This window comes from Papio anubis, chromosome 7 (assembly GCF_008728515.1).
Source record: "Papio anubis isolate 15944 chromosome 7, Panubis1.0, whole genome shotgun sequence".
In the NCBI taxonomy this organism is placed as follows: domain Eukaryota; kingdom Metazoa; phylum Chordata; class Mammalia; order Primates; family Cercopithecidae; genus Papio; species Papio anubis.
The window spans coordinates 91,028,803-91,054,804 of NC_044982.1; the positions used below are offsets into that span (position 1 = coordinate 91,028,803).

Consider the following 26,002-nt stretch of genomic DNA (forward strand, 5'->3'; position numbering starts at 1 on the left):
CTTGCTGATTTGTTGTAGATGGTCACTGAGTCATTTCATTGGCGCTCCTACGCGTGGGTTGGCGCAGGAAGGCCGTGCGTGATCAAGCAGTGTTGGCCAATCGGGAGGCTCCGGCGTGCACGTGCACAGGCCGTTTACTGGCTGAGGCCAGGCACAGTCCTGGAGCCCAGGCCAATAGCGAGGCGGTGCGCCCATGTGGACAGACAGTGGGAAACAATATCTGTCAGGGAGGGGGCGGAACAGGGTTATCTCCGGCTCTCAGCGTGTCAGCCGTTCCCATGGTTACGAATGGGGGCGGGGTTTCTAGCAGCGTAAGGACTTTGCAGGAGCCACTGGGTTCTCCCTAGAGCATGAAGTTGTGGCTGTAACTGGCTTGTGTTTATGATTACATCTGCAATACTCAAGAGGAAATAGATGCTCTGCGAAATGGAACTCGGCAATATTTCCTTTTGAGATCTTGGGGGCCGGCCGCATCGGGACTTTAATGAATGACTTGGAATCTTCTAACCTCCAGATTTTTGATCCCCGCCTCTCCCAGGTTTCAGAATTCCCAGACTACGTAAGAGCCATAGATAAGAAAAATGAGGGTTGTGGTTTTAAACCTGATATGTCCCCTAAGGAGTTCTCTTCCTAAGCTCCGCAGTATCGCTGTTAGGAATAGCTGGAACTCTGATTCTTCCTGCTGTAAATAAGGTCATGAATCACATTGTTTTTGAACAACATCTGTCACTCAAGTTTCTGCCCCACCCAAAGTTTCCTGACATCAGTATCATATCCACAAAAATTTCCAATTGCCTTGATGACTTGTTCCCCACGCCCGCGGTTCCTCTGGCTTGTCCTGTTACATTTGCCTTTTTAACTTTACAGTTTTTTTCTCTGTTCTGTTTTTTACCATCTTGCATAGCTTGTCATTAGCTGGCCATCATTTTCTTAACTTTTAAGTTGTCCCCTTATTGACATGCCACGTTTGTGAGCTGTTATGTATTGATTAATCTCACAATGAAATTTAACAGTTTTCCTAAAGCAAAAAAACCTCAAAGGTTTAAAGGTTGCTCTACTACCCTCGTTGAGTTTAGATTATTAATGTGGAGCTTTAATAAAGTTCTATAAGTTCACAATTTCCTTATTACCTCTCAGAGAAAGTGAAAAAGTCCCAAATTAGGCTCTGTATAAAGTTCTGAAATAGTGGTTCTTCTCTGACCATTTCATCTAGAATAACTCCCAACATGCTCTTACTCTGCCTACTTTTTTAAATAACACAACCTGACCTTACATATTTATCTGTGTATTATCCATTCCACTCATTTGAAACACAGAACTTGGAGTGAATGATGTATCCGAACCTTGTAGTATTATTGGCTCTGCAATACATGAATAGTGTTCTGCCTCTTATTCTACTAAACTTTCACTGTCTCCAGGCAATGGTTCCCTCCAAATTAAGTGGCTGGGAGAGGGAGAAAAGGACAATGGCCCTAACAGTGACGAAAGGACAAAATGGCAGATTTTGCATTCCGTATTGGGAAAGACCAGACTCATTGTTCTCATTTCAGTTAAGAACAGTTTTGGCTGGCCCGGCCCTGTGGCTCACGCCTGTAATGCCAGCACTTCGGGAGGCCGAGGCGGGCAGATCACGAGGTCAAGAGATCGAGACCACCCTGGCCAACATGGTGAAGCCCCGTCTCTACTAAAAATACAAAAATTAGCTGGGTATGGTGGCTGGCACCTGTAGTCCCAGCTACTTGGGAAGCTGAGGCAGGAGAATCTCTTGAACCCGGGAGGCAGAGGTTGCAGTGAGTCGAGATTGCACCACTGCACCCCATCCTGGGTGAGAAAGTGAGACTCCGTCTCAAACAAACAAAAAAAACCACACATTCTGCCTTTAAAAATATTTCTTGTTTACTAGACGAAAAGATCAATAGTAGAGTATGGACCCTTCGGGTTGATTCATCAGAATCCTTTTATCTTTCTCCTTCACGTACTCTGCTGCCTTCATGGTAGTAGAGAATTACCACAACTCTAAGTGTCTCCTTCTCTTCCTTAACAACAGAGTTCAAGACATAAAGCAAGGGAGGGTCTGCAAACAAACAAAAATTCTCTCTTCTCTCAGAAAGAAGATATATTTATATCCTAGATTCATTGGCCAAAACTGAGTCATATGTACACCTATAGATTATTGACTGGCGAAAATAAATAGGATATTTACAATTCACTTAGGCCAGTGATTCTTCTCTGGGTGCTGAACACAATCAGAGCTCTGTTAACAAGGAAGAGGGGCAAATGGCTGTCGAGCAGTCAACATTGTTGAGCCATTCGAGTGGTTTAAGTGCGTCTGGCCAAATTTGCTATAGAGCAGAGCTGCCCCAGCCAGACCTTAAGAGGATATTTAAATAAAAAAATCTTCTATAACCAGAGAGAAGGTAATTTATATGGTGACTCAACTCATTCACAGATAAAATTCCATTTTCGTTGTGTATACATTACAATGAATATTCAAGTTCAGCTATTATTAATATAGCAGCATATGACAGTTAAAAAAATCCGATCTGACAATCTCTTTTAATTGGCGTGTTTACCATTTACATGTAATGTGATCTTTAACAACATTGGTGCTACAACTTGTGTTCCCAAAATTTATATGCTGAAATCCTAACGCCCAAGATGATGGTATTAGGAGGTAGGGCCTTTGGGAGGTGATTAGGCCGTGAATGCCAGGGCCCTCATGAGTGGGATTAGTGCCCTTACAAGAGGCCGGAGAGAGAACCCTCGCTCCTTCCACCATGTGAGGATGTAGAAGGCACCATCTATGAAGACGCAGGCTGCTGTGACTTATATATGGTTTGTCCACACCAAAACTCATATTGAGATTTGATACCCAATGTGGCAGAGTTGGGAGGTGGGACCTAGTGGAAGGTGTTTGGGTCATTGGAGTGGATCCCTCATGAATAGCTTAACACCCTCTGGCAAGAGTGAGTGAGTTCTTGCCTTCATGGGACTGGACTGGTTCTCACTCGAGCAGGTTGGTAAAATGAGTGTCATCTATTTCTCTCTCTTATTTCTTCTTTCCACATATGATCTCTTTGTACATGCCTGCTCCCCTTCTGCTTTCTGTGGTGAGTGGAAGCGGCCTGAGTTCCTTACCAGATGCAGCTGCCCAATCTTAAAACTTTTTGGCCACCAGAATCGTGAGTTAAATTAACCTCTATACATATATTTTATATATATATATATAAATATATATAAAACCTAGCCTCAGGATTCTGTTTATTTAGCAGCACTAAATAGACTAAGAGCCTGGGTGTGGTGGCTCATGCCTGTAATCTCATCACATTGGGAGGCCAAGGTGGGCAGATTGCTTGAGCTCAGGAGTTGAAGACCAGCATGGGCAATATGACAAAACCCTGTCTCTACAAAAGATGTAAAAATTAGCCAGGCATGGTGGCATGTGCCTGTAGTCCCAGCCACTTGGGAAGCTGAGGTAGGAGGACTGCTTGAGCCCAGGAGGTCGAGGCTGCAGTGAGCCAAGATTGTGGCACTGTACTCCAGCCTTGGTCACAAAGTGACACACTATCTCAAAACAAAACAAAACAACAATCACCGCCAGATGAAAACACAGGTCCTCATGGGACACCAGATCTTCTGGTGCCTTGATCTTTTGACTCTGTAGTCTCTAAACTATGAGAAATAAATATTTGTTGTTTATAAGGCACCTTGTTTTATGGCATTTTGTTATAACAGCCTGAACAGACTAAGACAGTTGGTTTTATATGTGTCATTTTATTATTTGCTTTGGTTGTGACTTCATCGGTGTGTCTGTGTTTTTTTATTCTTTTTTTCGTGCCTTCATTTTGATTGTTTGAACATCTTTTAGTAATCCATTTAAATTTATCTTTTTTTTTTACTTAATATATATTTTTAGCAGTTGCTGTAGGAATGACTGCCCTTCCCCTTTTATGCTATAGCTGTCATGTGTATTACATCCACATATATTAAAATTTACATTTGTACGAACCTCAGAAAACCCACCAGACAATTTTACATTTTATGTTTATGCTACTCTCAAGGCATAAACATAAACATGGGGGAAAAGAGACAAATCTTCCTTACAGCAGAATCCCAAGTAATTTATATAGGTTCTCCTCCTACTCACTTTGAGTGGGTGCTAGACCTAGTGACTTGCTTTCAACCCAACAAACACTCTTTGGACCAGGTGATGAAGACTAACATCACCAGTGATAAGTTCTGTTGATAGCGTGTACCTCTCATATGATGTTAGGTAAAGGGCACTTCACTTCTTTGATATTTTACCCTCAAACCGTAAGTCCAGTCTAAGCATGAGCAAAACATCAGAAAAACCCAATTTGAAGGACATTCTACAAAATATTCAATGCATACGCCTCAAAATTCTTAAGGGCGTGGAAAATAAGGAAAGACTGAGAAACTGCCATTGAGCAGAAAAGACTAAGCTGATGTGATGACTAAATGCACTATGGCATCCTAGATTGGATCCTGGCACAGAATAAGAACTTCAGTGGAAAAACTAGTGAATCCAAATAAAGCCTAGTTTAGTTAACAGTTATTGGTATTAGTCTGTTTCACATTGCTGATAAAGATATACCTGAGACTGAGTAATTTATGAAGAAAAAGAGATTTAATGGACTCACAGTTCCACGTGGCTGAGGAGGCCTCAAAACTATGATGGAAGGAGAAAGGCATGTCTTACATGGCAGCAGTCAAGAGAGAATGAGAGCCAAGCAAAAGGGGAAACTCCTTATAAAACCCTCAGATCTCATGAGACTTATTCACTACCACAAGAACAGTATGGGAGAAACCACCCCATGATTCAATTATCTTCAATTATGGCCCTCCCACAACATGAGGAAATTATGGGAGCTACAATTCAAGATGAGATTTGGGTGAGGACACAGCCAATCCATATCAGTAATGTACTCATATAGGTCTCTTAGCTTCAACACACGAACTATGGTAATGTAAGATGTAAATAATGGGGGAAACTGAGTGAATGTGTACAAGATCTCTCTGTACTATCTTTGCAACTTTTCTGAAAATATAAAATTTTTCGAAGGTAAAATTTATTAAACAACAATCAGACCTACTTCCCCAAACTCTCCTGCTTGTAGATACCATTTTTTCCTCTTACTCTGGATGAAAGATAGATTTGTCTCTAAGCTTTTGCTGCTTGTGCCCTCTGGTAGTTCCCCACTGGGACCGCCCTTGGTTCAAAGCCAGGAGGTAATAAAAGAGAAAACTCTACACAACATTTACTCTTGTTACAGTTTGCACTTCAGATTTTGACCTCCCTCCCCAAACCACCTGCTAATGTTATTGGTGCTGAGATAATTGCTTTTATGATTATTATTTTCAGAATTCTGGTTATGATCACTAGGAGAGATAGACTGTAATGTTTTAACTCTATATTTTCCAATACCAGAAGTTCCAGTTTATCTTTTCAGACTCTTGAGATTTTATGAAGGTAATTGAATCACAGCATAAGTATTATACCAATGCTTATTCATTATCTTTTTGCGTGGTGCATGCATTCATCTTACTATTGCTTAGATTTTTTTTTATCTTGTAAATTTGTGTTCGCACACACTTCAGTTTTAATTGGGGGACTATATCTGTATGCTTATCGATGTTGGAAATTCATTATGGCCCAAATTCCAGTTTCACAATTTCACAGTTGGAGATAGTTTGCAAAGAAAATATCTGTAGAAAGGAGAAGACCTAATCTTTATTAAGCACCCACTGAACTCCAGTTCAGATGTTCAACATAAACAATCCTATTCCAACTCGTAAAAAGCTCTGGAAGTGCATCTTGGGATAGAGGTGTGAATTAACAGACAAGGCTCCCAAGGTTCAGAAAGATGGGCCATGTGTCTTGCTTCATTTTCCACAGCCAGTAAGTCATTTTCCACAAACCAAAGGCTACCTGTCTTGTTTTCACTATACTGCCTTCGAGGTTAAAGGGGAAAGAAAACAGAAGGAAGGGAAGAAGGATGGAAGGAAAAGGAGGAAGGGAAGAAGATGAACTTATCAGTAGACAGGACAGATGTTCACCAGTTCCTGTGTGAGTTCTTTGCCATCATGGTTATTTGCACTGTTGACACTGAGGTACTGTCCTCTGAGTTACTAATACTTTACTGGAAATGGTTATCCCTGTACTAGAGCACTCCATGTATCCTCATGCCTAAATTTACTCTCCCCCATCTCCCCAAAATGACTCTGGCAGCTGAGGAAGAAATAACAGAGATTTTTTACTTGAAGGAAAGTTTGAAGGAAAAAAGGGTGTGGGGAAGAAGACAACTAAGAACAGGACAATAAAACAAACAAACAGACAGACAAAAAAAAAATATGAAAGCATTGAAGACAGTTTTTGTTTCAGTTCTTATTTTGATGAAGAGACAGGTTACTATAAGGACTCAGGATCCTTTTGCTAAAGGTATCTTACTCTGAATAGCAGAAAAGGTTCTGCCTTCTTATGTCATGGTTTACACATACATAATATAGTTGTATTGCAATTACAACAGAATGAACAGAATGAGGAAAGAGTTCCCATGAATGAACTAATAGTAGATTGCATTGCCATTACTAAAACTGAGCAAGCAAGTATGAAATCAAGACACATAAGATGAGTAATAATTGCGGGTCTTCAATAAATATAATTAGATTTATATTGAATACAGAATCAATGGGAAAAGCTCATCTGTGACGAAACATTATTTGTTCTACATGATTGCCCTTTAATATCTCGTTTCCCCCAAGAAGGTCAGTTCCAATTGAAATTGCCCTGCGATAACTGACTCTATGATTGATTTTTTAAAAAAACCTGCTTGTAAATATTTAGTGGCTCATGAAGTATTCTAATTGAATTAAATAATAAAATGATTATGAAAATGGTGGAAATTATAACAGCTTAAAAAAAAATCATGTTTTGAACTGAAGTCCAGAGAATTAAGACACTGTGTTTTCCAATAGACTCATGGCAAAGAGCATGTGAGTGTGAGTGAGACCCATGCTAGTGTTTTGGTCCTGGGCAGACCCTTCCACCACCAGCACACTTCTCCCCTGGTCTGAAGCAATATTCACTTTGTATATGCAGTTGCAAACACATGTGCATTTAGGAACATACGGACATATTTTTTATGTGACATAAAACCTATCTTATATAGCTGTATATATTTGCCTTACATACACATGCACATACACTAAAAATCACACCTTTCTTGAGGAACCTGCACCTTGCTTTTCTTCATTTCAAACTCTGTGGTCTGCTTCATAGTTTTCATGAGTAACATAGGATTCCATTGTGTGACTGCACCATTCTTTATATAATCTTAGCCTTGGCTGGTGCGGTGGCTCACGCTTGTAATCCCAACACTTTGGGAGGCAGAGGTGGATGGATCACTTAAGGTCAGGAGTTCAAGACCAGCCTGAACAACATGATGAAACTCTGTCTCTACTAAAAAGACAAGAATTAGTTGGGCACAGTGGTAGGCACCTGTAGTCTCAGCTACTCAGGAGGGAGGAAGGAGGATTGCTTGAACCTGGGAAGCAGAGGTTGCAGTGAGCTGAGTTCATGCCACTGCACTCCAGCCTGGGTGACAGTGAGACATCATCTCAAAAATAAAAATAAAAAATCTTAGCCTCACTAATAGGCATTTATGTTACTTTAGATTTAGGGTTATTAATAATAATAATGCTGAACACCCTTGCATATATCTGTTTCCCCTAGCATAGGAACCTAATGGTATATCTGCCCTCTCAAAGATTTCATTCTCAAGTGCAGTGAGTGAAATTGTTTTTTAATTGCCAGCATTGGATATAACTAGTCTGAGATTTTTGCCAGTTAAATTGATAAAAAATGGTATTTCATTGTGGTTTAAATTTACTTTTGTTTGTTTGTTGTTGTTGTTGTTGTTTGTTTTTGAGATGGAGTCTTGCTCTGTCTCCCAGGCTAGACTGCAATGGCACAGTCTTGGCTCACTACAACCTCTGCCTCCCAGGTTCAAGCAATTCTCCTACCTCAGCCTCCCGAGTAATTGGGATTATAGGTGCCCGCCACCATGCCCAGCTAATTTTTGTATTTGTAGTAGAGATGGGATTTCACTATGTTGGTCAGGTTGGTCTCGAACTCCTGACCTCAAGCAATCCACCTGCCTCAGCCTCCCAAAGTGCTGGGATTACAGGCATGAGCCATCGCCCCCAGCTTAAGTTTACTTTTTTAAGAATATGAGAGAATATTATTGAAGTTGAGAATACATTCATAATGGCATGTTTCTTCTAAGAAATGGCAATTTATCTTTCTTGCTCTTTTTTCCATTGTGTTATTTTTCCTTTTTCTCACTGATTTATACATTTTTAAATGTATTCTGGATATTAAAACTTGGTGTTATATACTAAAAATATTTTCTCTCATCTTGTACATTTTTGTTCTTTTTTATTTCCAACTTTTGTTGTAAATTCAGGGGTACGTGTGCATGATGTGCAGGTTTGTTACATAGGTAAACATGTGCCATGGTGGTTTACTGCATAGATCATCCCATCACCTAGTTGTGAAGCCCAACATCCATTAGCTATTATTCCTGATGCTCTCACTCCTCCAACCTCCCTTTCCAACAAGCCCAAGTGTGTTTTGTTCCCTACCATGTGTCCATGTGTTCTCATCATTCAGCTTTTATCTTGCAGATGCTTTTAATTTAAGTTGAATTAAATATACATTCATTTAATATAGTCATGTTTATCAATCATTTCCATTACGGAATCATTTTAAAAAATCATAGGAAGGTCTTCTCTCCCCAAGGATTATAAAGACTTTATCTATATTTTCTTCTAGTACTTTTGTGATTTTTTAAAATCATAAGCTGAGTAGTTTGTCAAGAAAAATATTTAGTGGCTGGGCACAGTGGCTCACATCTGTAATCCCAGCACTTTGGGAGGCCGAGGCAGGCAGATCTCCTGAGGTCAAGATTTTGAGACTAGCTTGGCCAATATGGTGAAACCCCGTCTCCACTAAAAAAAAAGCACAAAATTTAGCTGTGTGTGGTGGCGGGCACCTGTAATCCCAGCTACTTGGGAGTCTGAGGCAGGAGAATCGCTTGAACCCCGGAGGCAAGGTTGCAGTGAGCTGAGATCATGCCAGTGCTCTCCAGCCTGGGCAACAAAAGCGAAACTCTTTGTCTCTTAAAAAAAAAAAAAGAAAAGAAAAATGTTTAGTCATTTTCCACCACAAAGATAGTAAATTCCTCTAAAGTAATTTATTGAATAATCTTTTTATCCATTGAATGGAATATTCATTTTATTACATAATTGATATAAATCCATCAGTCTATGTTTATTTTCTCTTGAACAGATCTACTGTCTGTTTCTGCAACAAAACAATATTTTTTGTTCATTGCAGGTTTCTTTGTAGTATGTTTTGATAACTAGTAGGGCAAGGATTACCAGAATTCTTTTCTTTAAACTTTTTATTTTGGCTATTTAAAAATATTTTGTCATTCAGAAAAGAAGGTAGGACTCACTTGCTAGATTTTTATAAAAAGTCTGGTAGAGTGAAATAGCATTGGGAAAATATTGAATTTATTCATTAAATTACAGAGAATGAGCATTTTTAAATGAGTTTTCTCATCCAGGAATTTATTTATGTGTTCTTCAGTGACATTTTACATTTTTCTTCATATAAGCCTTGCACATTTTTGGTTAGATTTATTTTATAATAAGTGTTTTCCCCACTGTTTTACATGAACGGGATTTTTTTTTCTCCTTGACATTTTTGGGTTGGTGATTGCTAGTGCAGAGGAAACCTGTTGCTTTTTGGATATGGATCTTGTACCTCAGCACTTGGGGGACTATATCTGTTAGAATACAGGGCTTGGACATAAAGTTTCCTAAGGTTCTAGTAGATCACAAGCTAATGGGGAAATAAGGTGTTAAAATGATATAGTGTTAAAATGATCAACCCACTTCTATCTTATAAATTTTAACTTCCCTGTGTCTTTGGAACTGTTTGGCTTTACAAGTGAACAGTATCAGGCTCGACAGAGAACCTTCCAGCTTCCCTTGTTCCTTGACAGGCTGGAGACACTGTTAGCCTTTAGCATCAGCTACAGAACTACATGCTGTTGAGCATGGTATGTTGCGTGAGGTTTAGAGTTATGTGGAAGGCAGGTAGGTCTCTGCTGCATATGAAAGCCCAGAGACAGTAAAAAGATCAGGGGCTTTGGTTCCTGGGTGCAAGCCTTATTTTTAGCACTTGCTGTATAAAATTGAGGAGGGACGAACTTTCTAGGCTTCAGATGTTAATGACGTCTTTATTGTGGGCCTACTATGGTAAGTGAAATATTACATAGAAGATGCCTGGTCAACAGAAAATGCTCAATAAATTGAGGTCTTTGTTGTTGTTGACAAGGTGATCATGGCTGAGGTGGACTTTGAGTCTGACAGGTCTGATCTGGAGTCAGAGCTCTACCACGTCCTGACGGCGTGACCTGGGACAAGCTACTTGAATTCTTTAAGCCTCAGTTTCCTCAAAGTCGGGCTGGTCATAAATTATTAAGTAAAAACATGTATGTCCATGTATGTATATTTCATGTAACTGTAGCTGGTAATCATGTCATTTCTGGCTGTCTGCCTTCTTTCTCTGCATAAGAAAAGATGTCCTCATTGAGATAGAGAGAAGAAATGTATTCTATTAGCTCACATTAAAAGCACATTTTGTAATCACAACATGTAAAGGGAGCTTCAGATATCATTTGCATCCTGTGAAAAATTTCAGGATTTTGAGTTACTGGATTTGTGTGCATTTTAAGGATGTTCTCAGCTAGGCTATTTTCCATAAAGATATGCAATAAGGATACCAGGTAATCAACCAAGCATTCACTCAAAACCAGGTGTCTCACTTCTCTCACTTCTCTCATGAAACTGAACATCCTGGGACACTGCTTTTCAAAGACATATGAGACTTTGACTTAAAGCCGTGGTTTCAAAAGCAATTTCAACAAAAGCAAATTGACAAATGGGATCTAATTAAACTAAAGAACTTCTGTATGAAAAAGAAAACTATCAACAGAGTGAACAGACAACCTACATAGTAGGAGGAAATTTTTGCAATCTGTGCATCTGACAAAGGTCTAATATCCAGCATCTACAGGGGACATAAACGAATTTGCAAGCCTGAAACAAATAACACCATCTAAAAAGTGGACAAAGGACGTGAACAGACACTTTTCAAAAGAACACATACATGCAGCCAACAAGCATATAAAAAAAGCTCAACATTACTGATCATTAGAGAAATGCAATGAAAACCATAATGAGATACCATCTCACACAAGTTAGAATGGCTATTATTAAAAAGTCAAAATGTAACAGATTCTGGTGAAGTTGCACAGAAAAAGGAACACATACACTGTTGATGGGAGTGTAAATTAGTTCAACCATTGTGGAAGACAGTGTGGCTATTCAAAGACCTAAAAACAGAAATGCCATTTGATCCAGCAATCCCATTACTGGGCATATACCCAAAGGAATTTGAATCATTCTATTATAAAGACTTGTGCATATGTACGCTCATTGCTGCACTACTCACAATAGCAAAGGCATGGAATCAATCTACATGCCCATTAATGGTACTCTGGATAAAGAAAATGTGATACATATACATCATGGAACACTATGTAGCCATAAAAAAGAACAAGATCATGTCCTTTGCAGGAACACGGATGGAGCTAGAGGTCATTATCCTTAACAAACTAAAGCAGGAAGAGAAAACCAAATACTGCATATTGTTCCTATTAAGTGGGAGCTAAATGAGAACACATGGACACACGGAGGAGAACAACACACACTGGCGCCTATCGAAGGGTGGAGGTTGGGAGGAGGGAAAGGATCAGGAAAAAACAACTAAGGAGTACTAGGCTTAATATCTAGGTGACAAAACCATCTGTACAACAAACCCCCATGACACAAATTTACCTATGTAACAACATGTATCTGTTGAGCCTGATACTGTTCACGTGTAAAGCCAAACGGTTCAGAGGAGAAAGGGAAGCTAAAATTTAGAAGTTACGAGTGGATTTATCATTTTAATACCATATCATTTTAATGCCTTATTTTCCCCATTAGCCTGTGATCTACTAGGACCTTAGGAAACTTTGTGTCCAAGCCCTGTCTTCTAACAGATGTAGACCACTAACTGCTGAGATACAAGATCCATATCCAAAAAGCACATATACCCCTGAACTTAAAAGTCAAAGGAAAAGCCTTGATTTCTTGCTTCAAGCCCCAAGACTATGGATTACTTAGCGAAACAATGGGGACATATCAGTTGTATTAGGCCAAATATTCCTTTGCTCTTACTAGCAAGATAGAAATAATCCTTCTCGTTTAGTCATTGCATTTAGGCTGGGGTAGGAGAGGCATTTAAATTATTGTTAATAAAGAAGATTAATTGTTTATCATAACTTAGAGTCTGAACTAGAAGTTCTTTAAAATTGGACACGGTGTGTTGTAGTGTAACAACAAACATTTTATTGAAGGAAAACCTCTTTGCTGCAACACTTTTTTTTTTTTTCCAAAGCATCATATCCTGATAGGTTGTGTAGCCAAGCAGAGGCTGATTTGAACATGCTAGAAGAGAAGCCAGATATTAACCACTCACCAAGATGTGGCAAGCATTCATTCTGTCCTTGAAAAAAGCTAGGAGCATTTTTGGTAAAGAAGCCATGAGAAGTAATGAATTGTTTTCCAAGTTGAGCTTTAAGACTGCCAATTAAATGATGTATCACCTTTGTTGCCAATATCCAGTATCCATCAATATCCAATATCCAATAAATACATTGCCCAGTGATTTTCAAAGAAGTAACTTACTTCAAGGGTTGACTGGAAAAACCCATTTCCTCTTAAAATTCCTGTAAGTGATGTGCGCATAAAGGTCAGAAGTGGACTTATGGGTGGGCATCTGATTACTAAACACCAAGTGACTCACCTGCAGCTTCACAAGCACAAGCACGGGAAGGCATTGTGGGAGTGGTCAGAGGCTTTCCCCACCCTGCTTGTGAGTGACCTTTGTACATGGTGGGGAGGGGCAGAGGCAAAGATTCATAACTTACTGACAGGTGTTGGTTAAACTCGGCTTCTATTAGTATTTTTATAGGCTTCATGATAATCGTGAAGAATCCTCTAGATAATCCTAGAGGATCTGTTGGGAATGTCTGTGCAGCTGGCAGCCTGCAGCAGCGCTGGGGTTTTTTGAAGAGGGGACAGATTAGCCTTGAAGCCTTAGGTATCTGACATGCCAGTTACTGCCTCCTGTTTTAGGTAATCAGCCCTGCTCTCTCCTGGAGCACTCAGTGTTTGTGTCAGATGTGCCATCACTGTGGGCTCTCTGTTTTTCCCTTTCCTTGTCAGGTGTATTTCTTCCTTCAGCTCAGAGAGTGAGATGGTATTATCCCTACACACAAGGACCAGCTCACATTAAGGCACTGCCTTCAGTCTGATGGAGAGCCAGTCTTGGCAGCACTGCAGAAGCTTCTCCTTTCTGCTGATGGAATGGGTGTGGAGAGTTCCCACTGTCCAAGCCAGCACATCATAAACAGAGCTCTGGGTGTTCGGTGGACATCAGCCCGCAGCAAAAGTCCAGGCATCTACTTCAGTTCTCTGCTGAGATTGGAGCCCAGCTCTGAAACTTAGATGTGTTTTCACCTTTCTTCTGAGCTCTGACTCTACTTCTGACACTCTTGGTCCAACCTGGATAGAGTGTGGAGGTGAAATGCTGACAGTGTCTGGTGTTGACCTCAGACTCTGAGCTCCAGCCCTACCTTCTCAGGTGGCTGCCCTTGGGGACTGATGCGAATCCTGGGTGGACTAGCACTAGTCTGCTGCTGAGGCTTGGTGAGTCAAATGTACCTTGTCTTGCTGTTCCAGTCTGGAAGCTGCTGGCATGTTAAATTATTATTAGCAGTAGCAGTATTAGTAATTATAATAATAAAAGCAGTAGCAATTCCATTTGAGTGCTTCCTATGTTCCAAGCTCTGTGCTAAGTGGATTACATATATTGTTACATTAATTATCAGAAGAACATGATGAGGCAGCTTCTATTTTTGACACAGTTTTCCCCATGAGGCAACTGAGGCCCAGAGAAGGGTTAAGTAGTTTGTCCAAGATTGCTCAGATAGTAAGAAGTAGAGCCCAGACAGGAACTCATGGTTTTGGGGCTAAAAGGCTGTGCCCTTAATCACTAGGACACACTGTCTCTATTGTCAGGTGCCCAAGCCCATCCCTGATTAACAATCCAGCCGAAAGATGTACTGATGAGTTTATTTTAGAAGCTGCTGATCGTAGACTGGGAAATATCTTTGGGAGGATCTGATTGTGCATCATTCACACTCTCAGGTCTGCATAAGCCAAGCTCTCAGAAGTTCATGGGCACTCTTTCTGAATACAGATGACTGCTCAAGGTTTAAATACCCGAAAAGGGAGTTGATACCTTCTGTCATCCCCAATTGGTGCAGTGGAAAACATGACCATGTAGTATAGTAAGGGAACGTGACCAGTGGAAAGCAGAATTTATTAAGTATTTCATGCCTGGAGAGATTGTAAAACTCAATTGCTATAGACAAGCAAATAGAACAGCGGCCTGAAGCTGCCATATGTCAGTGGAAAGCAGGAGGCAGCAGACAGTTGCCTTCATAGCCTAAATATGGATATTTGGTGCAATTGCCAAAATCTTTGGCCTCCTCTGGAATACGATAACCATGGCAGACAGCAGCAGTGCCACATGGAAGTGCTGCTAGACAATGCAGCCTTTGCGGAAAATAACATTTCGGGGTAGTTGTTGTCACATTCATTGCTATTGCTTCGCATTTGTATTATGTTTGTCCTTAAGGAAGTTTAAAGAGTTCTAAAAGCTATTTTTAAAATGCCAGTAATGTTCTCAGGGATTTCTCAGTGCTTTATTTATGACTTTTCTGGCTTGTACCTTTTGTAAAGGACACTGGTGCTTATTAGAAGTACTTCCTAAGGAAATCATGCAGACACATGCTCTGTGCTGCCAAGGTCTCAGGCACAGGGATAGTGACTGGGAATGTAGGTTTCTTTGGTGGCAAGCCACAGAAACTGACTCTGGCTAACTTGACTAGAAAAGAGTGGTGTTTGTTGGAAAGCACATGGCAGTTTACAGAAAGGACTAGCTAAAGAACCATACAGAACAGAAAGTAAGACAGCTACAGAAATGTAGCAGCAAGAACAAATGCTCCACCTCTTCAAACCGCTCATCATCAGGATAAAACCATTCATTTTCCCCCTTGAGGTCCTCCATCCAAGACTCCTGAGGTAGAGAGCACTTGGCTGCCCTTGCTTGGATGGAAAACCCACCCTTGGGACAAAGGAGAGGAAACACTTCGATTGAAAAACTCAACTGTGGTAGATAGATTACAAAAGTGACCTCAGAAATTTTCCTCTTGTAATCCTTGCTCCTTGGCATGTGACTTTGAAGCTTTTCCCCTCAAGGGGAGGCATTTATCTCCCCATCCTTGAACTGGAGCTGGACTGGTGCTCACTTTAGCCAATGGTATAGGTGACATGCCATTTCTGAGCATGGGTCTCAGGGTGCCCTGTAATCATATGCTTTCACTAAACCTTGTTGTGATGGTTAATTTTATATTTCAACTTCACTGGGCTAAAGGATGCCCAAATAGCTGGTAAAACATTATTTCTGAATGTGTCTGTGTGGGTGTTTTGAAGGAGTTCAGTATTTGAATCTGTTGACTGAGTGAAGAAGATCAGGCCTTACCAATGTGATCAGACATCATCCAATCCGTTGAGGGCCCCAGTAGAACAACAAGGCAGAGGAAGGGTGAATTCACTTCCTTTTTTTGACCTAGGATATCCATCTTCTCCTGCCCTTGGAGACTGGAGTCCCTGGTTCTCAGGCCTTCAGACTTTGGGGCTCATATTGCCACCACTGCCCTTGCCTCTATGTTCTCAGGCCTTTGGTCTTAGACTGGGAGTTATATCATTGACTACCCTGGTTCTTGGACATTGAGGTGTGGAATGAATTACATCACCAGTTTTCCTGGGTCTCCAGAAAAGACTGTGGGAACTTCTCAGCCTCTCTAATCACATGAGCCTGTTTCTATAGTAAATTTCTTCCCTTCCTTCTTTCTCTCTCTCTGTATACACACACAAATACATATGCACCTGTCTTAGTCCCTTTTGTTCCGCTATCACAGAATATGTAAGACTGGGCAACTTATAATGAATAGAAATTTATTGACTCACAGTTATGGAAGCTGTGACATGTAATATTGAGGGGCTGGCATCTGGTGAGTGCCTTCTTGCAGTGTCATTCCAAGGCAAAAGGGAAAAGGGGATGAAAGAAAGAGTAAAGAGGTCCATACTCCTATTATGGGAAACTCACTCTGGCAATAACATCATAGATTCATGTACTTCACCCTCATGGCCTCATCACCTCTCATTAGGCCCCATCTCCCAACACTGTTGCATTGAGGATTCAGTTTCCAATACATGCTTTGTAGGGGAAACGTCCAAACCCTAGCACATATGTATCCTATTGGGTCTGTTTCTCTGGAGAGCCCTGACCAAAACACTTGTAAAGCCCTGAGAACAGATCTGGACTAGCATGATGGAAGATCAGAGGCTGTGTAGAGCAGTGATGAGTTATTTCAGCTGAGGTTATCATAGGCAGTGTATCCATCATTCATTATGCATGTCAGATTACTGCAAAAATGTAGTAACTTAAAATAATAATAAAATTTCTTATCTCACACAGTTTTTGAAGATCAGAAATCCATTGTAGTTTTAGCTGAGAGGTTCTGACTTGGGGCCTCTTATGAGGTTTCTGAGAAGATGTTGGCCAGGCTGTAATATTCTGAGGTGGTAGGATTCACTTTCAAGACTGACAAGTTGGTGATTGGCTGGAGGTCTCAGTTATTCTCCATGAGGGCTCTTCTCTACAGGCTGCTTCAGCATGATGCTAACTCCCACAAAGCAAGCAATTTAAGAGAGCAAGTGGAAAATGGAAATGCCTCTCTGCCATGTTCTATTTTTTTTTCTTTTCCTCTGCCTCCTGGATTCAAGTGATTCTCCTGCCTCAGCCTCCAAAGTAGCTGGGACTACAAGCATGTAACCCCACACCTGGCTAATTATTGTATTTTTAGCAGGGACTGGGTTTCTCCACTTGGCGAGGCTGGTTTTGAACTCCTGACCTCAAGTGATCCATTCACCTTGGCCTCTCAAAGTGCTGGGATCACAAGTGTGAGCCACTGCACCTAGCCTGCCATGTTTTATTTTATTAGAAATGAGTCACCAAGTTTGGCTTGCAATCAAGGGCAGGGGATTTAGGCTCTACTTTTTGTCTCTTTTTAAAAATTTCCCTCACTGTCTGAAAGGAGGAATGCAATAAAATTTTCAGACATTTTTAAACCACTACAATGAGCCAGCCTCCAGTCAAGCCTCCAGGTGACGATAGGTGTATATATAAGCCCCAAGATCAACCAGGCCAGTCCACAGCAGCAAAACTTCCCAGATCGCCTGAAGATCCATAAGCCCAATGAATGTTTTAAGCCACACGGTTTTAGTATGGTTTGTTAAGCAGCAATACTTAATTTATACACCTAGTAAGATTGTGCAATGCTGGAGGGCTAATTCTCCAGAACAGAGTCAGGACACTGTCAGATACAGAGGTCAGCTAAAATGTCTGTCTTCAGGGGGCTAGCAGCTCTGTAAAGGGATGGGACAGGTAGTTGTAATACAGTAAAATAGTTACAATAGAAGCATTTTCAAGGTTCAGAGTTTTCACAGATGTTAAGCTCCCAGAGCATAAAGGGCATGTTTATCTTTAGTAGCTCTGTGGCATAGGGCACCGTACATGTGGTCAGTGGCAGAATCCTTTATAAATGAAGAGAATGGTCAAGATGTGAAGGACATTAGCACTGGATTCTCCTAAGAGATGCCTAACCCCCTAAGGTGGGTTTGAAAAGCCCAAGAAGAGTTTCCGAAGTACTCAGTGGAATTCTATCCTGAAGTCTTTGAATGTGCAAAGCCTTGAAGGTATGAGCAGCATGGCATATATTAAAAACTGTCAATAATTTGGAATTCTTAGAACCTGAGGTCTAAGGAAACACTAGCGGAAAACCAGACTAAGGAGAAGGGAAGACTATTATTAATAGGGTTCCTTTTCAATCAGAAAGTCTTGGCTTAGACAATAAATTAAACAAATTAAACCATATGCAGGTTTAATCCTGTGCCATAATCAGAAGAACCAATATCCAGTTTGTCAACAACTGGATTTTTTTGCTATATAATGAACAATGAAAAATGCAACTGTTTTTGAGTTCAGAATAAATTGGAAAGAAGTAAGAATCATGGAAATTAATTTCATGGATGATTGGCAAGGCAAGACTTTTACAAATGCCTTCTTAGTCAGTTTTCTGCAGATTATATTTTAATTTTCCCATGGCCCTCTGAAATGTAAACTTAATTTTTAATATGAACAGGAATTTGTTTTGCTAAAGACACAAATTAGGAAGTTTAATGACACTGTCATTATTTGAAAAAGTTGTATGAATTAACTATACTTTTTTCTTCTCTGTCCGCAGAGACTAGTCATGAAAGAAACTTTATTGTTTTTCTTCTTTTTATTTTGAGACAGGGTCTCACTCTGCCACCCAGGCTGGAGTGCTCTGGCACAATCATGGCTCACTGCAGCCTCTGCCTCCCAGGCCTAGGTGATCCTCCCACCTCAGCCTCCTGAGTAGCCAGAACTACAAGTGTATGCCATCATGCCTGGCTAATTTTTGTATTTTTTGTAGAGACAAAGTTTCATCATGTTGCCCAGGATAGTCTCTAACTCATGGACTCAAGTGATCCACTCACCTTGGCCTCCCAAAGTGCTGGGATTACAGATGTGAGTCACCACGCCTGGCCTGTTTTTTGTTTTTTTTTTTCTCTCTAGAAAATATTTAATTAGAAAATGAGTGGTCAAACCATACAGAGAGGCTTATAAAAAAATTATTATTCAATTCCTTCTCATTTTCAACATACTCTCTTGAGTTAGGTAATGGTCTTTCTTACCCACAAAGTTAAGATATCTGTCTTAATCTGTGCTGCTATAACAAAATATCCGAGACTGGGCAGTTTATAATAAACAGAAACTTAGTCTGGAGGCTGGCAAGTCCAAGATCAGTCCATCTGATCTGCTGAGGGCCTTGTTGCTGTGTTCTCACATGGCAGATGGTGGAAGGGCAAAATAGCAATAGATTGAATCCATTATTTTCCCCCTTCTTGAAGGACTTCCCTTTGCATATTCTGTAGAAAGGGTCTTTCAGTGATGAATTCTTTTATCTTTTGCAAAGTTGACAAAGTCCTGATTTTGCATTCAGTGTTTGAAAGATATTTTTATTGGATATAAAATTCTAGGTTGATTTTTAAAGAAAATTTGCCTTCAATTTTTGGAATGTATCTTTATTAGTTACAGAGTTCTGGGTTGAGAGATTTTTCTTTCATTACTTTAAAAATGTTGCTTCACTGTGTTAAAAATTTGGGCAAAATCGATCATTTTGTCAAAATATTATGAAAAAGATCAAGCGACCATAATTATACACATTGCTGCTGAAAGTATAAGTTCATGCAACAATATTATAAACCAATTTGTTATTATTTTTTAAAAATTAAGATGCATATACTTTACAACCCATCCTTAAGGATATTCCTAATGCCCTGAGATGTGTTCAGGAGTCTTCATAGTAGCTATATTTCTGATAGTAAAATTTTAAAAATAAACAAAAAATCCATTGGTAGAAGAATAAATGGATTGTGGCATATTAATACAACAGAATCCTGTTTAGCAGTGAAAAAGAGTTTACTATAACTTTGTAAATTTCAATATAGATACGTCTCATGAACGTAGTGTTAAATAAAATAACAAGTTGCAGTAAAACCATACAACATAGTACCACTTAAGTGCAACTCAATGGCATTTAATATAAAAATAATATATTGTCTAGGATTCACACACTATGACTGTAAGCAAGAAAATGAACACAAGTTTTAGAAGACTAATTACCTTTAGGTAGGTGGAAGGTGCTTGGTACACAGAGGAAAGGAAGTACAACACATGGAGGCTTCAACAGTAATGCTGATGTTCTATTTGTCTTTGGAAACGTTAATGAGTACTTTAAAAATTATTTTTATACCCTATAGCTCTGTATTAGTTACATTCTATAGGACACTGAAATATTTCATAATAATAAAAAAAAGTTTGTATTCACATTGGCAATATAGAGTAACAGTATTTTAATTGTTTATCTTATTTGGCCTTCTGAAAGAGCTGTCTTGAAAACTATAATTTATTCAAATGTATTATAAACTAATTGAATTTTAAGATGGTGTTTGGAGATCGCAAGTTCTTTTGAAAAGGTACCTTATGAGCAACCAGTTAAAATATTTAATTGAAAATATTAAACTTGCCGGGCGTGGTGCCTCACGCCTGTAATCCCAGCACTTTGGGAGGCCGAGACGGGTGGATCACGAGGTCAGGAGATCGCGACCATCCTGGCTAACACGGTGAAACCCCATCTCTACTAAAAATACAAAAAATTAGCCGGGCGAGGTGGCGGGCGCCTGTAGTCCCAGCTACTCGGGAGGCTGAGGCAGGAGAATGGCGTGAACCCGGGAGGCGGAGCTTGCAGTGAGCTGAGATCCGGTCACTGCATTCCAGCCTGGGCAACAGAGCGAGACTCCGAGTCAAAAAAAAAAAAAAAAAAAGAAAAAGAAAATATTAAACTTACATTGGCAAAAAGTGTAAACACAATCAACTTATTTTAAAATCTGTTTGAATTAATTAACATGTGTCTTTTGAAAATGAAAGTTATAATCATTATTAAAGATAAATTCCTAACAGTTACATTAAAATGCAATTATAATTTAATCATTGATTTTGTTTCTATAATAACCGTAACATTATATTTAAAAATAAAACTAAAATAACCTCTATATTGATAAAAGAGACAAAATGGCAAAAAGTGTACTTACTCCTATAATAATAAGATATAAAATTAAACAAATTTGGTGTGAGTGTGTGTATGTATGTATTCAGTGTATGTTTTACATGCAAAACTTTCCCAAGGCTAACATTTGAGAAAAAAAAAATTGTGAATTGAAGAAGTGATGGTTTTGAATTGAGAAAAGCAACTTAACCTTCTCTTATGTCGGGCATGCTTTGCCTAAGTCTTTCTTGTCACCTTTGCCTGCAATGCTCTCATTCTGTGGATATTCTTTGGAATAGCATCTTCATCTCATTCTTATTCCCTCCCTATCAACTTGTCCTTGGTATCTTCCCTAGTCACCCCATCAAAATTATTAGTTATCCCTCCCCTAACATCTTACTAGCGGTCTTAATATTACCTCAATGTCACTTATGGTCATCTGACATACTATTTATTTCACTTATCTTTTGTTGTTGTTTGTCTGCAAAACAGAATGCGACTTTCTGGAAGACATGGATTTTTGTTATATTTATTGCTGTATCACTAATAGCTCAATAAATATTTATTAAATAAACAAAAGGTGAGTGAATATTTTCCAAAGCCAAAACTATCAATCATTAGAAGACCAAGAGTTGTGTTTAAAATGAACTTAAGTTGTTGGATGAAAGTATGCATTTGTTTTTTTAAATAAGTTCAGTGGAAGACAAATTTTTACAAATAATGGCAAAATAAATTGTTTGTTTTAAAACATTAGGGAAATTAAAAAATTGTCACGAAAATTGAGATGATTGTTCACATTGTCATGAAGGCTTTAGTGTTAAATCTCACATATCAAAGTGTTAAATTAGTAAATTTTTGACATATTTTGTTGTTTGAGAAATAAATGTATTTGTTTTAATTGAGATTTTAGTTACCAGTTTGGAATATGTTAAGTAAGGAGTTAAAAATTCAAAGTGGCATGCAATAGGAAAATGTTTTACAGTACATTTAAAATATCAGTTTGAACTCACAATTTAAAATTTACATATCATTTGCATCTTTTGTCACTAGATGGGTATATGTCACATGTACTGCAAACGAACAATGCTATTTACATCCTTAGCCTCAGGTTTGGGTTCTAATACTCTTCTGACTATAAGCTATCTGATTGCTTAGAAAGAAGTAGTAAGTTTACAAGGTGAGCCTGGGACATTTTTTGTCCACAAAAGTAAAAATACTTTTACATGTTTAGAGATGGTAGAGAAAATTTTCAGAAACCATATTAAACATGACTTCCACTGGAAAAATTGTGATAATTTGGGTAACTAAAATAAAAATAAATTATAGATAAGACAGCTTACATCTATAAAAGCAGAAATCTAAATAATATTGAAAAGTATAATAGTTTGTATTCAAATAAGAAAACATTTTTCAAGTTTAATTGTGAGTATTCAGCTGTCTATACTCTTGCTTTGTGATGTCAGGACTGGGACTCTACAAATTACATTCCTTTTATACTAGCTGCCTTCATGTTGAGCTTCTGCCAGTCTGGGGTCCTGGAGGCAGCCTGCAAGGCTGATAGAGGGAGACTTCACTGGTTCCTTCATTTTACTCCTCTGGATTTGTATCTGGTTCCTTTTTCCACTCTAGAAGTAGCAGTTGATTAGTTTGCTTTTTTTTTTTTTTCTGATGTGTGCAAAACAAACTTCGTGGCATCCTCAAAATCACTATCTGTCAGCTTTTCTTCTGAAATGTCTGGGTCCCAGGCCCATGAGGCCCTATCTCTGAGCTGTTTCCTGCAAGTTGCTCCTCTCTAATACCTCACAATTCTCTTTTTTCCCCCTCAAGTACCTAGTTAACAACTTTATACTTAGTTAATACATTTTCATATTCAATTCCTTAAAATACCTATTGCATATCTGTCATCAAACTGTTCCCTGACTGATGTCACACATCCATTTATACTGCTTCCACAAGGTAACCTCTGTCAGGAGTTTGCTCTGAATCCTTCAATAGATTTTTACCTTGCTTTTAGAACCATGTATGCATGCAAATATGCGGACACACACACTGTGCAATCTACATAGCCTTGAGTATATCATTCTATGGCTTGTGGAAGCCTCAAACCTTTCCAGGAATCTTTTTAATACTTTAGACCCACTCTTTTATGTGTCTTCCTGCTCTAGGTCTTATGACTTTACTGCATGCCTCTCTACTCTTCTATATTGACCCAATGTGAAGTTCAATATTTTTGGGGGTTCCCTTCAAAGAGAGGAGTCACACAAAAGTACTAATGAACATTAGACTTACGATTCTATACGGGCATGGGGGCATGGAAGAAGGGTTTACATTGAAAGTTTGTATTAAATGTTTCTGTCCCCCAAAGTTTCTTCCCACTTGTCCCATTATTGGTTCTCACTTTATAATTTTTAGAGCTATATTGTTTAGTGCAAAGAGATTCATGATTATTATATGACATTGGTAGTCATACCATTTATCAATAGTAAATGCATTCCTTTTCAATTTTCTTTGTCTGTTTTTGGCCTGTTTGTCCCATATTCATTCCTTGTCCACCTCTGTTCTGCACTGTATTATGGGGAGGATGACATGTGCATGTGTTTTCAGGATTCTGGGCTCCCTTGTCGGCTTTCAGGTGGGTCATTAGGGGCACTTGTGAAAGGGGTTAATAGTAGGAGGAGTGGGAAACTCAGGGTACTTATTCCTCCTTCCTTTCATCCTTCTCTCTGGGTGCATCTCCTTATAACTGCCCCCCAACTACAGGCCTACAGTGATTTCAGCGACCCTGTCACCCGGGACACCAGAGATGTACCTTATTCTTTTGTCTCTCTAGCTTAGCATCACCTCATCCTTTACTGTTTTTGTTAAGTCAGTTTCTCCATATCTGTAAATAGTTCTCTGCATTAAATTTCCTCTACTAAAAATACTTGAAGTAATTTCTGTTTTCCTACTTAGACCCTAGATAAAACACCATCTCTTGCTTGCTGACATAGTCTGATATTGATTTTGCCTTTTTTGGGTCATATTCTGGCATATCTTCATCTATTCTTTATTTTCAAGTGTTAAGCCTCTTTTGTTTTAGTGCTTTTCTTGAATACCATAGCATTTGGTTTTAAATTTTGCTTAATTGGAGAGGATTTTTTACTTTTTAAAAGGTCATGTTAATCCTTTTGCATTTATTGTGATTACCTTTTAATCTCATGACTTTCTAATTGATACTCTTTGACTGTGTCCCCACCCAAATCTCATCTTGAATTGTAGTTCCCATAATCCCCTTGTGTTGTCAGAGGGACTCATTGGGAAGTGATTGGATCATGGGGGCAGTTTCCTCTGTGCTTTTCTTGTGATAGTGAGTGAGTTTCACAACATCTGATAGTTTTATAAGTGTCTGGCATTTATCTTGCTTGCAGTCACTCCATCCTGCCACCCTGTGAAGAAGGTGCCTGCTTCTCCTTTGCCTTCTGCCATGATTGTAAGTTTCCTGAGGCCTCCCCAACAATGCAGAATGTGACTCAATTAAGGCTTTTTTTAAAAAATAAATTACCCAGTCTCAGGTATTTCTTCATAGCAGTTTGAGAATGTACTAATACAGTACATTGGTACCAAGGTGTACCAAGGTGGGGTGCTGCTATAAAGATATCTGAAAATGTGGAGGCAACTTTGGAACTGGGTAACAGGCAGAGGTTGGAACAGTTTGGAGGGCTTAGAAGAAGAGAGAAAAAGGTGGGCAAGTTTGGAACTACCTAGAGACTTGTCGAATGGCTTTAACCAAAATGTTGATTGTTACATGGGACAATGGAGTCCATGCTGAGGTGGTCTCAGATGGAGATGAGGAACTTGTTGGGAACCGGAGTGAAGGTCATTCTTGGTATGTTTTAGCAAAGAAACTAGTGGCATTTTGCCTCTGCCCTAGAGATCTGTGGAATGTTTAACTTGAGAGAGATGAATTTGGGTATCTGGGAGAAGAAATTTCTAAGCAGCAAAGCATTCAAGAGGTGACAGAGCATAAAAGTTTGGAAAATTTGCAGCCTATCAATGTGATAGAAAAGAAAAACCCATTTTCTAAGGAGGAATTCAAGATGGCTGCAGAAATTTGCATAAGTAACAAGGAGCCAAATGTTAATAACCAAGACAATGGGCAAAATGTCTCCAGGGAATGTCAGAGGTCTTCCTGGCAGCTTCTAACTTCACAGGCCCAGAGGCCTAGGAGGAATAAGTGTTTGCATAGGCTGGGTTCTGGGACTTGCTTCTTTTTGCTGTCACAGGACTTGGTGCCCTGTGTCCTAGCCATGGCTAAAAGGGGCTAATGTACAGCTCAGACCATTGCTTCAGAGGGTGCAAGCTCCAAGTACTGGGGACTTAAAAGTAGTGTTGGGACAGCAGGTGCACAGATGTCAATAATTGAGGTTTGGGAACTCTCACTTAGATTTCAGAATATGTATGGAAACACCTGGATGTCCAGGCAGAGGTGTGCTGCAGGGGCGGGGCTCCCATGTAGAACCTGTGCTAGAGCAGTGTGGAAGGGAAATGTGGGGTCAGAGCTCCCACACAGAGTCCCCACTGGGGCACCGTGGAGCTGTAAGGAGAGGGACACCATCCTCCAGACTCCAGAATGGTAGATCCACTGACACTTGCACTGTGTACCTGGAAAAGTCACAGACACTAAATGCCAGTCCATGAAAGAATCTAGGAAGGGAGCTATACCCTGCAAAGCCACAGGGGCAGAGCTGCCAAGGCCATGGGAGCCCATTTTCTGCATTAACATGACCTGAATTTGAGACATGGAGTCAAATGAGATTATTTGGGAGTTTTAAGATTTAATGACTGCCCTGTTGGATTTTTGATTTGCATAGGGCCTGTAGCTTCCTTTTTTGGGGGCATTTTTTTCTACTTGGAATAGGTGTATTTACCCAATGCCTATACCTCCATTGTATCTTGGAAGGAATGAACTTGTGTTTGATTTTACCAGCTCATAGATGGAA

The 26,002-nt window shown here is 39.5% G+C and overlaps 1 long non-coding RNA gene across 3 annotated transcripts in view; it reads left to right on the forward strand.

Moving 5' to 3' along the window:
• Nucleotides 1-7: 7 nt before the first annotated feature.
• The window catches only part of LOC116275758, a 65,623-nt gene continuing 39,628 nt past the window's right edge, over nucleotides 8-26,002 (forward strand). For 2 of the 3 annotated variants that reach the window (XR_004184990.1, XR_004184988.1), the window contains exons 1-2: nucleotides 8-559; nucleotides 3,116-3,182. This is a non-coding gene — a long non-coding RNA (uncharacterized LOC116275758). The remainder of the gene's footprint in view (nucleotides 560-3,115; nucleotides 3,183-26,002) is intronic. The other variant, XR_004184989.1, reaches the window with a different exon arrangement.